Raw genomic sequence first — 15,521 nt, forward strand, 5'->3', positions numbered from 1 at the left:
AGGGATGTCCACTTACAACTGTCTATTTGCTTTTGATCCCAAACATTTCTTCTTTCCCGTCTTACCCTTTTCTCGGATTAGTGGGAGGGTCGGGGGGTTGCCTCCTGACATGGTTTGACACCCCATGTGTGCAGCAGACAGCCAGCTTCCTGTTGAATTTGGCAGGTGCCCATGCTCTGGGCTGAGGGTGGAGATGATGGTTTCAGCCACAGGAACTGCCTCTCACCCGGGGTTCTCAAAGAAAATGTAAGAAATGTTGCCCCAATCTGTTCAGAGCCTTACCTAAGTGGACCCTTAATTAGAAGCCTCGATTGTTCCCTGAGTAGAAGATGAAGCAGATGGGCCGGGGGTGGACGCCGCTCACCGGACAGTCATGATTAGGCTGGTGGTAAGTTTCATAGTGTAAGTTGTGGGGACGGCTCATCGCAGGGCCGATCCCACGACCCCTCTTGTGCAGTCAGTTGGTTGCCCTTCAGCCACTGAACAATCTTTGGGGGCCGCTGCTCGGGAGAGGAGGAGGTTGACCTGAAGCTTTGCCACCTGTCTACCCTTGGATGCTCCATTTTCTTGCTCAGCTTAACGTCCACGATCCCTCCCTTTGCTCCTGCTCCTGACTTCCTGGCCCTTCCGTCTCTGGCTTCAAAAGCCCGTTTCTGGTGCCTCCTGGGTCCTGATTGAAGCCAGTTTGGTCGTTTGCAGTTTTTGGGTTCTCGGTGCCGGGTGACGGCGGCCACTGGAGACTCAGATGAGCGGCAGCTGCCACAGCAAACCCTGCCGCCAGGAAACCGTGGAGCCGGCCGTGGCCAGAGCTCAGCCTACACACAGACACGTGTTAAACAACCCTCTAGTGGCACGCAGGTCCCGAACCAGTTCACACCACCGGTTCCCCGAGCTCCCGCCTTACCCTCTGTGACCACGGGGCAGATGCGCCAGGCGCCAGCGTCGGGCAGCCGGAATCTCTCGGTTCTGTTAGTCACGACGCCGTTCAAGAACTTGGGACCGGCTCCGTCACTCCCCTTTCTCTTCTGCACGGTTGGTCTCTTCGGGCGGCTCCCTCTGTGATGACAGCGAACCCTACTGAGTTTTTGCTGGGCCAGGCACTCCGCCGAGGGCTTCACACATGATTTTATGTAGTCCCTGCAGTCGCCTCATGGCAGGAACAGTTACGACCCCTGTTTTACCACCAAGGAGCCGGAGCTCAGAAAGGTGACTTGTCTAAGGTTAGAGAAGGTAAAGGTGCCCAAGTTCGAGGAATGAAGAGGGAGGTGTGGCTCACGCCAAAGCCTGAACACTCAACCATGTGCCCCGTGGAACCCTGCACCACCCCTGAGTCACGTCTGGTAAAGCAGAGCAGAAAAGAAACCAAACATGCCTTTGATTTGCCACCTCATCTCTCCTCCCCTTCAGAGCCACACTTCCCCAAGCGAGGTTCGCAGCTGCCATTTCCTCTTCTCGCATCTCCCCGCACCCCACCGCAGTCAGGCTTCCCTCCAGCACACCACTGCGGGCGTCAACACCACTGCACCCAGCAACACCACCGCACACAGCCAGCAACACCACTGCACCCAGCCAGCAACACCACTGCACACAGCCAACAACACCACTGCACACAGCAACACCACTGCACACAGCAACACCACTGCACCCAGCAACACCACTGCACACAGCAACACCACTGCACACAGCAACACCACTGCACACAGCCAGCAACACCACCGCACACAGCAACACCACCGCACACAGCAACACCACCGCACACAGCAACACCACTGCACACAGCAACACCACTGCACCCAGCCAGCAACACCACTGCACACAGCAACACCACTGCACACAGCCACACCACTGCACACAGCCAGCAACACCACTGCACACAGCCAGCAACACCACTGCACACAGCAACACCACCGCACACAGCAACACCACCGCACACAGCAACACCACCGCACACAGCAACACCACTGCACCCAGCAACACCACTGCACACAGCAACACCACTGCACACAGCCACACCACTGCACACAGCCAGCAACACCACTGCACACAGCCAGCAACACCACTGCACACAGCAACACCACTGCACACAGCAACACCACTGCACACAGCAACACCACCGCACACAGCAACACCACTGCACCCAGCAACACCACTGCACACAGCAACACCACTGCACACAGCAACACCACCGCACACAGCCAGCAACACCACTGCACCCAGCAACACCACTGCACCCAGCAACACCACTGCACACAGCAACACCACTGCACACAGCCAGCAACACCACTGCACACAGCCAGCAACACCACTGCACACAGCAACACCACTGCACACAGCAACACCACTGCACACAGCCAGCAACACCACTGCACACAGCAACACCACTGCACACAGCCAGCAACACCACTGCACACAGCAACACCACTGCACACAGCAACACCACTGCACACAGCAACACCACCGCACACAGCAACACCACTGCACCCAGCAACACCACTGCACACAGCAACACCACTGCACCCAGCAACACCACCGCACACAGCCAGCAACACCACTGCACCCAGCAACACCACTGCACCCAGCAACACCACTGCACCCAGCAACACCACTGCACACAGCCAGCAACACCACTGCACCCAGCAACACCACTGCACACAGCAACACCACTGCACACAGCAACACCACTGCACACAGCCAGCAACACCACCGCACACAGCAACACCACCGCACACAGCAACACCACCGCACACAGCAACACCACTGCACACAGCAACACCACTGCACACAGCCAGCAACACCACTGCACACAGCAACACCACGGCACACAGCAACACCACCGCACACAGCAACACCACTGCACCCAGCAACACCACTGCACACAGCAACACCACCGCACACAGCCAGCAACACCACTGCACCCAGCAACACCACTGCACCCAGCAACACCACTGCACACAGCAACACCACTGCACACAGCCAGCAACACCACTGCACACAGCCAGCAACACCACTGCACACAGCAGCACCACTGCACACAGCCAGCAACACCACTGCACACAGCAACACCACTGCACCCAGCAACACCACTGCACACAGCCAGCAACACCACTGCACACAGCAACACCACTGCACACAGCCAGCAACACCACTGCACACAGCAACACCACTGCACACAGCAATACTACAGCACACAGTCAGCAACACCACCGCATACAGCCAGCAACACCACTACACACAGCCAGCAACACCACTGCACACAGTCAGCAACACCACCGCATACAGTCAGCAACACCACTACACACCAAGACCACTCTACGCATAGTCGCCAACACCACTGCACACAGACAGCAACACCACTGCACACAGCCAGCAACTCCACTACACACCAACACCACTACATACAGTGACACCACTACACACCAACACCACTACACACAGTCAGCAACACCCACTGTACTGTAGGAGCCGTAGACAGGGGAGGGAGCCTGAGGGAGTAGGAGATGGTACCTGGGAGTTACATGAGAAATGTCACCCTGAAGAGTTGTATCAGTTTTGTGGCCAATGGTAGGTCTATGGCCAGAGGCAGGAAATGATTGTTGTTGAAGGGGAGAAACACATCTGGGGCCGAGGTGATGGGGCTGTGTATGGGACCTAGCCCCTAGATAGTGGAAATAGACGGATTCAACATTTTGTTGTTTCTCTGCCAACTCAGCTTTTCCACAGTAAAACTATACTTCTGTCAAAAAAGAAAGGAAGGGAGGAAGCAAAAAGAAGGGATGCATGGAAGGAAGGAAGGAAGGAAGGAAGGAAGGAAGGAAGGAAGGAAGGAAGGAAGGAAGGGAGGGAGGGAGGGAGGGAGGGAGGGAGGGAATGAATCTCAATCACTCTGAATTATGTTTATCTTTATAGCGATGCAGTCATAAAATATAATTTTTAATGTTTTCTGGAGGAAAGGGGTTATAAGAGGCACCCTAAGTGCAGGCAGGGAGAAGTTCACTCTTGTTTCTTTCTGAATCCAGTGCAGGTCCCTGAAGAAAGGGTTCCAGGGTCGTTGACTTGGGTGAATATTTATCAGCCAGTATTCCTAATAAGAGGGAAAGATATAGTCAGAGAGCCCTCCGGGTCCACAGGGGAGGGGACCGTGTTGAAGTGGGCAGGAAGTGGTTGGAGGCTGAGTCCACAGTACTGCTAGGGGCTGGCCTTGACCTTGAGAACTAACTCTTGTTCTATCAGCTCTACTCCTACTGAATCCTCACCCCAAACTAATTGGATTAGTGCTAATGGCAGAAATAAGTGGACTGATAGGCTGACAGGTTAAATTAGTTTAAAATTAGAAGTGAAATTAAATGCACCGAGCCCCAGTCTCTGGAGGAAGAGGCAAGGTTATTTTTAATGAAGTACAGCCTGGCATGCTTCGCCTGGAGAAAGATGCATAAGTAAACAAATATCACAAATTAATATCACATTAAAGGGACACCGGGACTGCAGAAATGGAAAAACTGTGCCTCAGAGAGTCAGAGATGACTTCATGAAGAGGTTGGATTTAGAGAGGGTCTTGAAGGATGTGTAGGAGTTCACCAGATGAAGGATCAATATGAAATGGTGAAACAGCACAGGTGTTGGAGTCAAGCAGGCCGAGTTCTGGTCTCAGCTTCATTGTTTACTATTTGTGTGACCAGAGACAAGTTATTTACCTCTCTGAGACTCCGATGGCCTATCAGTAAAATACGTACCATGAGGAGTTCTTAGGAGAATTAAACATAATAATATACACATAGTATTTAGGTGCTGCCTGGGCTCCGGTAGGCTTTCTGTAGATAGGAGCCACCAAGAGGAGAAAATGCATTAGAAACTGAGGGCATGTATGAAGGTATGTTGGAGGGACGAGCCACACAAAGGTTGGTGTGGGGAGGTATTGGAAGGCTATTGGAGTCCAGAGAACCTGGGTTTTCATTTCCTCCCATCCTTGACATAACAGCGGTGTGATCCTGAGCTAGTTATCAAGCTTCTCTGCAGCTGTAAAGTGAGTATAACAGCCCTGCCTTATGGGGCAGTTGTGATGATGCAATGCGTTCAAGCCAGTAAAAGGTCCGGCACAGAGAGCCATCAGTGAATGGTGACTAGTATTTCACCCTTGCAATGGAATGAAGAACCAACAGGCCCTGGCCTATTTGGCTCAGCGGTTAGAGCGTCGGCCTGCGGTCCAGAGAGACTCGGGTTTGGTTCCCGCTAAGGGCATGTACCTCGGTTGCAGTTTGTCCCCGGCCCTGGTTGGGTTGTGCAGGAGGCAGCCACTTGATGTGCCCTTCCATGTCGATGTCTCTCTCTCTCTCTCTCTCTCTCTCTCTCTCTCTCTCTTTCTCTCTCTCTCTTCCTCCCACTCTATCTGAACAAAGAATGGAAAAATGTCCTCTGGTGAAGATAAAAAAAAAAGAACCAACAGATTATGTCTGGCCCTCCACCTACATTGATAGTATCTATTAATAGGGTTTTCTCTTCATTGTGTCTGCCTACTAGAACCTGAGCTCTTATCTCGTTCACTACTGTGTACCTGACACGTGGAATATATTCCATGGACATGTGTAAGATGAATGGGTGCGTGGGTGGAAGGGTGCGTGGATGGAAGGGTGCATGGGTGGAAGGGTGCATGGTTGGAAGGGTGCATGGGTAGAAGGGTGTGTGGATGGAAGTGTGTGTGGATGGATGGGTGTGTGGATGGATGGGTGTGTGGATGGGTGTGTGGATGGATGGATGTGTGGATGGAAGGGTGTGTGGATGGATGGGTGTGTGGATGGATGGGTGTGTGGATGGGTGGGTGTGTGGATGGATGGGTGTGTGGATGGGTGTGTGTGGATGGGTGGGTGTGGATGGGTGGGTGTGGATGGGTGGGTGTGGATGGGTGGGTGTGTGGATGGGTGTGTGGATGGATGGGTGTGTGGATGGGTGGGTGTGTGGATGGGTGTGTGGATGGAAGGGTGTGTGGATGGATGGGTGTGTGGATGGGTGGGTGTGTGGATGGAAGGGTGCGTGGATGGGTGGGTGTGTGGATGGGTGGGTGTGTGGATGGGTGGGTGTGTGGATGGGTGGGTGTGTGGATGGGTGGGTGTGTGGATGGAAGGGTGCGTGGATGGAAGGGTGTGTGGATGGGTGGGTGTGTGGATGGGTGGGTGTGTGGATGGAAAGGTGCGTGGATGGATGGGTGTGTGGATGGATGGGTGTGTGGATGGGTGTGTGGATGGGTGCGTGAATGGATGGGTGGGTACATGGATGGGTGGGTGCGTGGATGGGTGGTTGCTTGGCTTGGAAAAGCACAAGACTCGGTGCAGGGAGAACTCCAAGCACAGTTGTGACCCTGGCTCAACTCCCGCTGCTGTTAAAGCCCCAGAAAGGTTTCCAGCAGTGACCCTGGGAGAATGGAGCCCGAGGAGGCAGGTGGGAGAAACAGGCATCGGAGGGGCTCCCCCTAGCTCCTGAACACAAGTGCAGGGTCAGCTGGACCTTCAAGGGGATCAGCCCAGCCACTGGTCCTAGGGAGCCAGGAACCCCACCCACACAGTATAATGGGAGCCTGGCCAAGGCCCCCCAGGAGGGCTGGTGGGGTAAGTGGAGGTGGAGGGACCTCTCCATCTGCTCAAACTCTGACCATTCTTTGTCAGCCTTTCCTGAGTGCTAGGAGACCCGCGTTCAAGTCCTGGTGATGAAGGAAGGACATCTCTAGTTTAGAAAAAGCAAGTACCCAGGAGATAACCTTTTGCTTCCCAGGAGATAACCAGACCTTTTCGCCTCCCGCTTCTGTAAGCTGCTTGCCGCTCCCGCAGCTAAAGAGCGTCCGCCCAGCCCGCTATGAAGCTAGGCGCGCCCCACAACTCCAGACTTTGGAATAAAGGAACCTCTTCGCTTCCTCCGGTGTTCCGTCTGAGGCTTTTCTGTAACACTGGTTCTGTCCCTCACTGCTGTGGCTCTCGGGCCACTTACAGGACGGTCTGTGCTTCCGTTTCCTCATTTGAGAAGACCTGCCTTCTACATTGTTGTGGGCACTGGACACAGAGTGCCCGGCTCGGAGCCCGGGACAGAGGAGGCATTCCACAGAGGTGGCAGCTATCAGTATCCCTGCTGTACTATTATTAATAATAAAAAGGCTCTTTATAAACTGTTACAATTATTACTGCAGCCCAAAGGAATCTCTTTCCAGCGGAACAGAATAAACACAACTTGTCCTGTCTCCGCTGTAAAATCGCCCTCTAGTTAAAAAGCCACCTGGGCCGCAGCCTGTGAGGATCATGTGTGTGTCACTCTGCTCTTCCCGCCTCCTGGACACCTGCTCGCTCTCGCTCTCTCCCTCCTGACACCCCTCCCCCTCTCCCCTCCTAGCACCCTCCTCCACAACTTTTTCTCTTTCCTGAGGTCTTCCCAGCCCCACCCACCACCACCACCAACCAGAAGTGACCCTCCTCCCTCTCTCCCCCCTCCTCCCCTCAGTCCTCCGTGGACTTTGCACAGAGCCTCAGTTTCCTCAGCTGTAAAAATAGGTTTGACATCACTGTCTCACAGGCTGTGGGAGGGTCCAGTGAGAGGAAGCAGAGAAACGGTTAGCCCGGGGCCTAGCACATAGTAAGTGCTCAGTAAAATGGTGGCCATACAATTATCTTCTGATTTCCATATTTGAGCCTCATTTCCTTTACTTCCTGGCGAGTTTTGGAGTCAGGGGTGGAGCTCCGGAGTCACCCCAGTGATTCCCCACCTGGGTCACAGGGCCAGCTTGGGGAAGGAAAGGGGACGGTGGCAGCTGTGTGTGCCTACAGAAGCACCTCAGAGGGATCCGCTTCCACGGGGGGCAGGCAGGTGAGTCCAGGGACACAGGGTGGGGTAAGACCCCAGGGTGAGGAGGCCATGGCCTGGCCTGGTCCACAGATGGCAAAGACAGGAGGCGGTGTCCTAAACTCTGCCATGCGGTCCGCTGTCTCCCCCTCCCCGTGTCTGCAGTCACAGGTGGGAAGCAGGCCCAGGGGGCCATTGACATGCCGAGGGCCGTGCCCCCACCTCCCGCGTCTAACTCTCCCTTCACCTCTTTTTTTTTTTTAGAATGTCCTGGAATTTTGCCAATTGTTTAATTGCCAATTGTTTAAATTTTTTTTTTTAATTTTTTAAATCGTTTTTATTGATTTAAAAAAAAATTTTCATCCCAAAGCATATTACTTGGCATTTATTTTTTTATTTTTATTTTTTATCTTTAAATATTTTATTTTATTTTTGTTACAGATGTTTCTCCTTTTTTTCCCCATTGACACCCTCCTCCCCATCCCCCCACCCTGTTCCCAGCCTTATGTCACACCCTTGCACCCTGGAGCACAGGCAAGGAGAGGGGCCCCAGACTCTCGAGGTCTTGAATGAAGGACCCGGGTCTGTAGGCAAACAGCCTTCCTTTGGGCCCCAAGCCTTGATGCAGGAAGCATCTCACAGACGGACAGAAAGACACACCTCCACGCTCACACACTGAAGTCTAACCAGTGCGAGGCCTCAAACACTCCATCTGCTGAGGGACCAACACTTAGCGACACCCACTGTGTCCCGGCGCTGTGCTTGGCCGCTCTCCTTTAACAAGGCAATCCTCAGGGAAGCACGTGTATTCCCATTTTACAGATGAGAATCCGAGACGGAGACTCAAGGATACTGTCTAAGGTCATATGATCATTAGGTGCTAGTCAGGGGACCGTCGATCTTCTCAACCCCCAGATCCCCGCGGAGGCCCCAGGGAACCCCTCCTCTGCTATTTGGGTCTCAGTGTGTCACAGCTCCAGGCAACTGTAGCATCCTTCCCAGACCCAGATATATCCAGGAGGAAGGCCTTTGGGGGCTTGTATCAGTTTCCTTTGGCTACAATAATACTATGTAGCAAACAGAATCAGAACTTCAATGGCAAACAATGAACGTCAGGGTCGGTATTGTGGGCTGGGCTCCCTGGAGGTGTCTCAACCCCTCCTGGGATCAGCAAGCTGCCCTGACAGTGTCCTGGTGATGGCAGAGGCACCAGAGGGCAGGTAGACATTCAAAAGATGAAGTGTGCCATCACTTCATCCCATTCTATTGACCAGTGTAAGCCATGGCCAACCCAAAGTCCAGGGCAGGGACCACCTGTGGAAGTGAGGGAGCTGCAAAGTCATGTGGCACAAGGTGGATTTAGGGGCCGCTCCTCTCTCCCTCTTGCCTTCTGCTGGCAGCATCTGGCGACATAAATGAAGCAGCAGGGAAATCTCAAATTCCCCCCAGAAGACAACAGAGCTATTGACCTTCCACCTGCCTCTTGTCAAGATGAACCGCTGTTGCTTTGACTAAATCCCCCTCACTGGGTTGTGGGAAAATATTAGCTATAGTTTTTCTTCACCTTTGTCTCTGATCATGTTAATGATAATATAATTCACAGTTGTCTGGGTTTTGAGAGATTACAAGGCACTCATCCTGTTCCCGAGTTACATCACCCCCACGAAGTGTGCGAAGTGTGCGGAGGAGGGAGAGAGCCTATGAGAATGTATCAGTAATGGCAACAGTAACAATAATAGTATCTTTTTAGCTCCTGCTATGTTCCAGCCATTACTTTACACAACGGACTCATTTAATAAAGAGGAATGGCTCAGCACCGGGCTCTGGGACCGGAATCTGCCTTGGAATCTCAGGGGTCTGCCTCCCAGCTGTGCAGCCTTGGACAACTTACTTAACCTCTCTGTGTTGGTTTCCTGAAGCTGCTGTAACAAATTGCCACAAACTGGGTCGCTTAAAACAGCAAACATGTGTTCTCTCACAGTTCTGGAGGCTGGAAGTCCTCTTTTTATTAAGACGGCAATCATACTGGAGTAAGGCCCATCCTACTCATGTATCAACTCCAGCACTGACCGCCCAACTTAACTAATTACATCTACAATGACCCTGCTTTCAAATAACCAGGTGAGGTCACAGTCTGAGGTCCTGGGAAGGACATGAATTGGGGGAAGGGGATTGTATCCAAACCAGCACACTGTCTCAGCCTTGTTTTTTCTTATCTATAAAATGGTGCTATCAGTAGCTTCTATATTTGGGGTTGCTATGAAGATTGGATAAGACACATGGCTGGAACACTCTCAGCATGGAGCCTGGCACACAAAGCGCTCACCAAATGCAGCAGGTCCCCAAATAAGGTCATTTTCTTCAACATCAGTTCATGATGATGTTGATGAGGAAAACAATGATTCCTGCCAGGGACCACTGTCCGTGTGGTTTGCAAGTTGTCCCCAGTCTGCGTGCGTTTGCTCCAGGTTCTCTGGTTCCTCCCACGTCCCGCAGATGCGCCCCTGAGGTGAACTAGGGTGCCTGAGTGGGTGTGGGGGGCAGGGGGAGAGAGTGGGGGAGGGGTCCGCGGGTGCACCTGCCATAGAAGGGCGTCCTGTCCAGAGTGGGTTCCGCCTTGAGCCCTGCGCTACCAGGAGCCACCCCGGACCCTGAACTGAAGTAAACAGGTTGATAAATCGTTATTTTACTTGTCTTTATTCCTCTTTCTTAAATGTGTGTATAGCTCCTATTTATTTCAATGTCTAATGTTAAAAGTTTTTGGGGGTCTTTATTTAGAAGTGTGGCGATGTTTTGTGACCAGAACTATGTCATAGAAATGTAACTCTGCTTTGTATCAATTAGCCTATGATAAAGTTGTTGTTATGCGTCATTTCGCTTCAAGTCGCCGTTTCCAAGACCCTATTGACAAGTTAAGTGAGGGCTTCCTGTAGAAGCTGTCGTCGTCGTCACTGCCCCATCACTGTCTCCACTTCACAGCTGAGGAAATGACGTCCAGAGAGACAGAATTGGTCGTCATCCCATAAAGGGCAGAGCCAGGTTCTCTAATTCCTGAGCAGGTGCAATGCATACAGTAGGTGCTCAATAAATGCTCCAGGGCACCAACCTGAAATCTGGTGGACCTACACCCAGCCCCGGGGCCCCGGGGTCCCTCAGCTGGAAGAAGGAACCAGGAGGGTTCCTCTGACGGTCCACCTCCACCGCACACTGGTTCTGTCACTCAGCTGTCTCAAATCAGCTCTTAATCCCTCTGCTCAGTGCCTGCTGGGTACGGCTGCCACACCTGGGCAGTGATGTTTACTATTCATATTGCAGATTGGGTCCCGTGAATGAGTCCATCGCTGCAGGTGGCTGCTTGGCTGGAGTCTTTCCAGCAGCGCCAAGGCGTCCGAGACCTGGTGCTGGCTGCATCGCCCCAGGGAGCTTGCAGTTTCGACGTTCCGTGAACACTCGTGTTAACAACCTGCACTTAATCCTGCCTCCATGAGGGCTGCCCGGCGGGCAGCTGATCTCGGAGTCGAGGCCTATGGGCTGAGCAGGTCTGCAGCGGTGGGTGGCTGTGCAGACACAAGAAAGAGCGAGTTCAGTCGATGGTTCGCATTCGAGGTGTCTGCACCTCACTTAGCAGGAAAAAGAAAGGGGGGGTGGGGAGACTTCCAAGGGAAGAACAAACAGGTGTTTATAGAAAAGACAATTGGATTGTTAGGACAGACGGAAGATAAGAAAGTGTGTGATGATGTTTGTTGAGACGGGTGTGAGCAGGCTCTCTGTCTTCTTCAGAGCCATAACCCCAGAGAGGGAACTCCTGGTCTGTTCCCTGGAGTCTCCTGGAAGTGGACGCGCCCCAACGAGAGAATTCATGGCGGCCTCATTTCCCTGCAGTTGCTGCTTTTGGTCAGAAAACGAGAAGCTCCAAGAAGGCATCTTTCTGCATCTGTTGAATCTCAAACGATTTCAGCTTAAAATAACCTTTATTCCAACTCTGGGGTTCTGACTGGGTCCCCCAGTGTTTAAGCTGAGACCTGAGAGTTAAGTGGAGGAAGCCAGGCAGAGATGTTCTCAAGCAGAGGGCGTGGGGACTCTAGGGGCTGGCTGAGTCACTGCACAATTGGATGGGGAGTTGCACAATGTGACTTCAGGGTGCACCCCAGTCCTAAAACTCTCTGGATTCTCCTGAGACAAAAGGGGGATGAAAATAAAGTTTGGGAGAAAGAGTGGCTAAGTTAGACATGACTGCGCATCAGCAGTATGGCCACGAGCAGGTCACTTAACGTCTCCGAGCCCCAATTTCTCATCTGCAAAAAATACAATAAACTGGTCTGGCTGGTGTGGCTCAGTGGATTGAGCGCCGTCCCATGGACTGAGAGGTGTTGGTTCCATTTCTGACTAGGGCACATGCCCGGGTTGTGGGCTCCATCCCTGGAGGCAATCGATCCATGTAGCTCTCTCACACCGATGTTTCTCTCTCTCTCTCCTTCCCTTCCTCTCTCTCTTAAAAAACAAAAAACAAAAAACAAACAAACAATAAACTCAAAGCATTGTTGTGGGTCATCTGAGCATCTGAGCCCATGTCTAAGAAGGCAGTGGGCACTCAGTAAGTGTAAGTGGAGTCAAAGTTTTTAGCTTTAGTTATCTTTGAGGGTCATGTGCCCAAAGGGACGGATGGGGAGCAAAAATGAGGAGAGGGGAGTGGTGACTAGGGATCCAGGGGCAATGGAGTAGTCTGCTTCCAGCACGAAGAGGCGCTTGGGCAGTGCCAGTGTCTTTCCTGCGTGGGTGGGCCAGCCAGGTGGAGCCCGGACCGCGGAAAGAAAGGTGGCCACAGAGACGCCGGCAAGTGGATTCCAGCAGCAGAGCCTGAGGCTTTGAGCCTGACAGAAGCTAAACACCAGACTTTCCGGGCAAAGGACTTGAGGGCCACGGTGAGAAAGAGGGTGGGCTAACCCCGGAGGTGGGTGAGCAAGGGTGGCAAAGCCATTTGGGAGCCCAGGAACTGGGAGGGACCTGCCCCACCAGAACGTCTGAAAGGGCCTCTGCGCAGTATTTGGTTGTGTGGCTCCCTCTGCTGGTGAGTGTCTGGACTGCACGCACCCATCAGCTACCCGGGCCACTGGCCACCCTCTGTTCATTCCTGCTTTATCACCAAGCATGGGAGACACACGACAGCAAAAAGCATCCTGGGCGCTGGGGTTATTTTTGGCGGCAGATGATCAAACTTTAAGTCATTTTATCCAAATGCTTCGTTTAAAAAATTATTTAGCAAACATATGTCGGGCTTACTACATGCCAGGCACAGTTGTAAGTACAAATGTCACCTAATTTGTTGTTATTCCAAGTACTTCGGTGAGTAGGATCTATTAGTACACCTGGTTTACTGAAGGGGAAACTGATGCCTGGGGTCAAGCTGGGGGTCAAACCCAGGCAGCCTGGCTTCAGAGTCTGTTCTCTAATAGTTGGACTACAGTACCATCCCCCTCTCTCCTTTTTAAATATAACCGCTTTATTGAGATAGCATTTACAACCACACAATTTACCCACTTAAGTGTACGGTCAATGCTTTTTAGTACACAGGTATGCCCGCCTTTCGAAAGTTCACTTAACGCCATTTCTCTTTGACAAAAGACCTATGTTAGCACCTGTTTTCACCAACTGAAGGAAAGCTAAAGAGGATCTTGCTACACTGTGGGGAAGCTCGTATTCACAGATATGTACAGCCATCACCACGGTGCATTTTGTAACATATTCTTCACCCCAGAAGAAACCCCTCCCCCACCTATCCTCAGGAAACCACCAACCTACTTTCAGTCTCCATTGATTCGCCTGTTCTAGACATTTCATATGAATGGAAGCTCATAATATGTGGGCTCTTGTGACAGGCTCTTTCACTTGATGTTTTCAAGGTTCATTCACGTTACATGTAGCAGACTTTGTTGCCTTTATGACTGAATGATACTCCATTGTATGGCTAGACCACATTGTGTTTACCCATTCATCAGACAATGAGCATTTGGGTTGTTTATAGTTTTTTGGAGTTTTTGATGAATAATGCTGCTATGAACTCTCATGTACAAGTTTTATGTGGACACGGTTTTATCTCTCGGGTGTTTACCTACAAGTAGAATAGCTGGGTGATAGGGTAACTCTATGTTTAACCTTTTGAGGAACTTACAGACTGTTCCTTCGTTTTTTCTTTTTTTAAAAGTTATTTTTAAAGTTAAGGATACTGAGGAAGGTCTAGCGCTGGAAGGGACTTACCCCAGGTGACCCATCGAGGTAAAGGGAAGGGCAGAACCCAAGCCCAGGTCTCTGGCTGTGGCCAGTGCTCCTCACACTACCCTACAGTGTCCCTGGACCGGGCCTCCTCCGTTCAGCCCCCAAGCTCACCCTGAGCTCCCAGCACGGGCCACAGCCCGCCCCTTCCTCGCCCCTCTTCCTCCTCCGCTATGGGGCTTCTCCTGCCGAGGCCTCCTCCCCTGTTGCTGAACTTCCCTTCACACCGGGACTAAGTGAGGCTTAAACCCTTCCCTGCGGGAATCAAGCCTGAAAAAGAAAGAGAAGTTTGTTGCTGAAAAGAGTCAGGTTCTAGGCTCTGATCATCATACCTAGGTTTTCAACTACAAAACGCCTGGCGGAGAGACACCTGAGTATCATGCCCAACGCTGCCGTTTCCTTGTGCGAGACCATTGGTCTTGCAGGGTGTCCTTGTCCACCCTACACCCAAATGCCAGTGATGCCCCCATCGTCATGACGACCCAGCGCTGCTCCACAGCTCTCCCAAGCATCCCATCAGGACGACACCCCCCTGGGAAACCAGCCCTGAGCACCCCAGTCCCTGCAGATTCTCCTCCTGCCGGCCCCTCCCCCTCCCGCCCGCCTGCGTACTGCCTGGACCTGCTGAAGCTCTTGGACGCCCTGAGGTCTCTCCTGCCCTGGAGCTGGCTGGGGAACCTCCGGAGCCAGTGCAGGCTCTTGCTTTGCGCCCACCTCTCCATCCTCCCCCGGAGCACTGGGGAGGACAGCCGAGGAAGGGGGCGGAGGGGCAGAGACTAAAGGCAGATTGGTGAGTGCTGACTGTTACCCCCACACACCACCCAAGTTGGGGACGGCGTGAAGAAAGAGCAAAGGCAGCCAGTGTGGCTCCCAGGCGCCACGAAGGGAACCCCGAAAGAAAGGTGAACCCCGAAAGAAAGGTGTCCTGTGTGTCCTTGCAACCCTGGCACGGTGCCCCCGGGCTGGGCACAGGCAGGGATGACAGGAGGAAGGAGGGAGCGGGGAGAAGAGGACGGTCAAGGGCCCCAGAGGGAAGAGTCTTGAGAAAAGAAACAGACGCGGAGGCCGGTGGCGCTGCTGCTCCCATGTGCTCCCCTCTGCCCACCGCCCGCCATCTCCAAGCTTCTCTGATGGCTCGCCCGCCAGGAAAAATGAAAATAAAAGACAAAAAAACACAAAAAACAGGTGACCATTAAGTCCCATTTGTGTATGTATTTATGTAAACAAATCCCCACGCATGTATTTATCTTTAAATATATATAATGAAGGGGTCTTCACCTTGGAGTAGGAAGACTGCTCTTGTTCCCCCGTGGCCACATGTCCTCTGTCCCCCCACCCTCCACCCCCCACCCCCCAAGGTATCTCGGGCAGGGGTGGGTCTCCCACAGAAGTGATTGACCATGTGGGTCACGGGAAACCTTGCTGAAGACCCGATT

This window comes from Molossus molossus, unplaced genomic scaffold, assembly GCF_014108415.1.
Source record: "Molossus molossus isolate mMolMol1 unplaced genomic scaffold, mMolMol1.p scaffold_m16_p_1, whole genome shotgun sequence".
In the NCBI taxonomy this organism is placed as follows: Eukaryota; Metazoa; Chordata; class Mammalia; order Chiroptera; family Molossidae; genus Molossus; species Molossus molossus.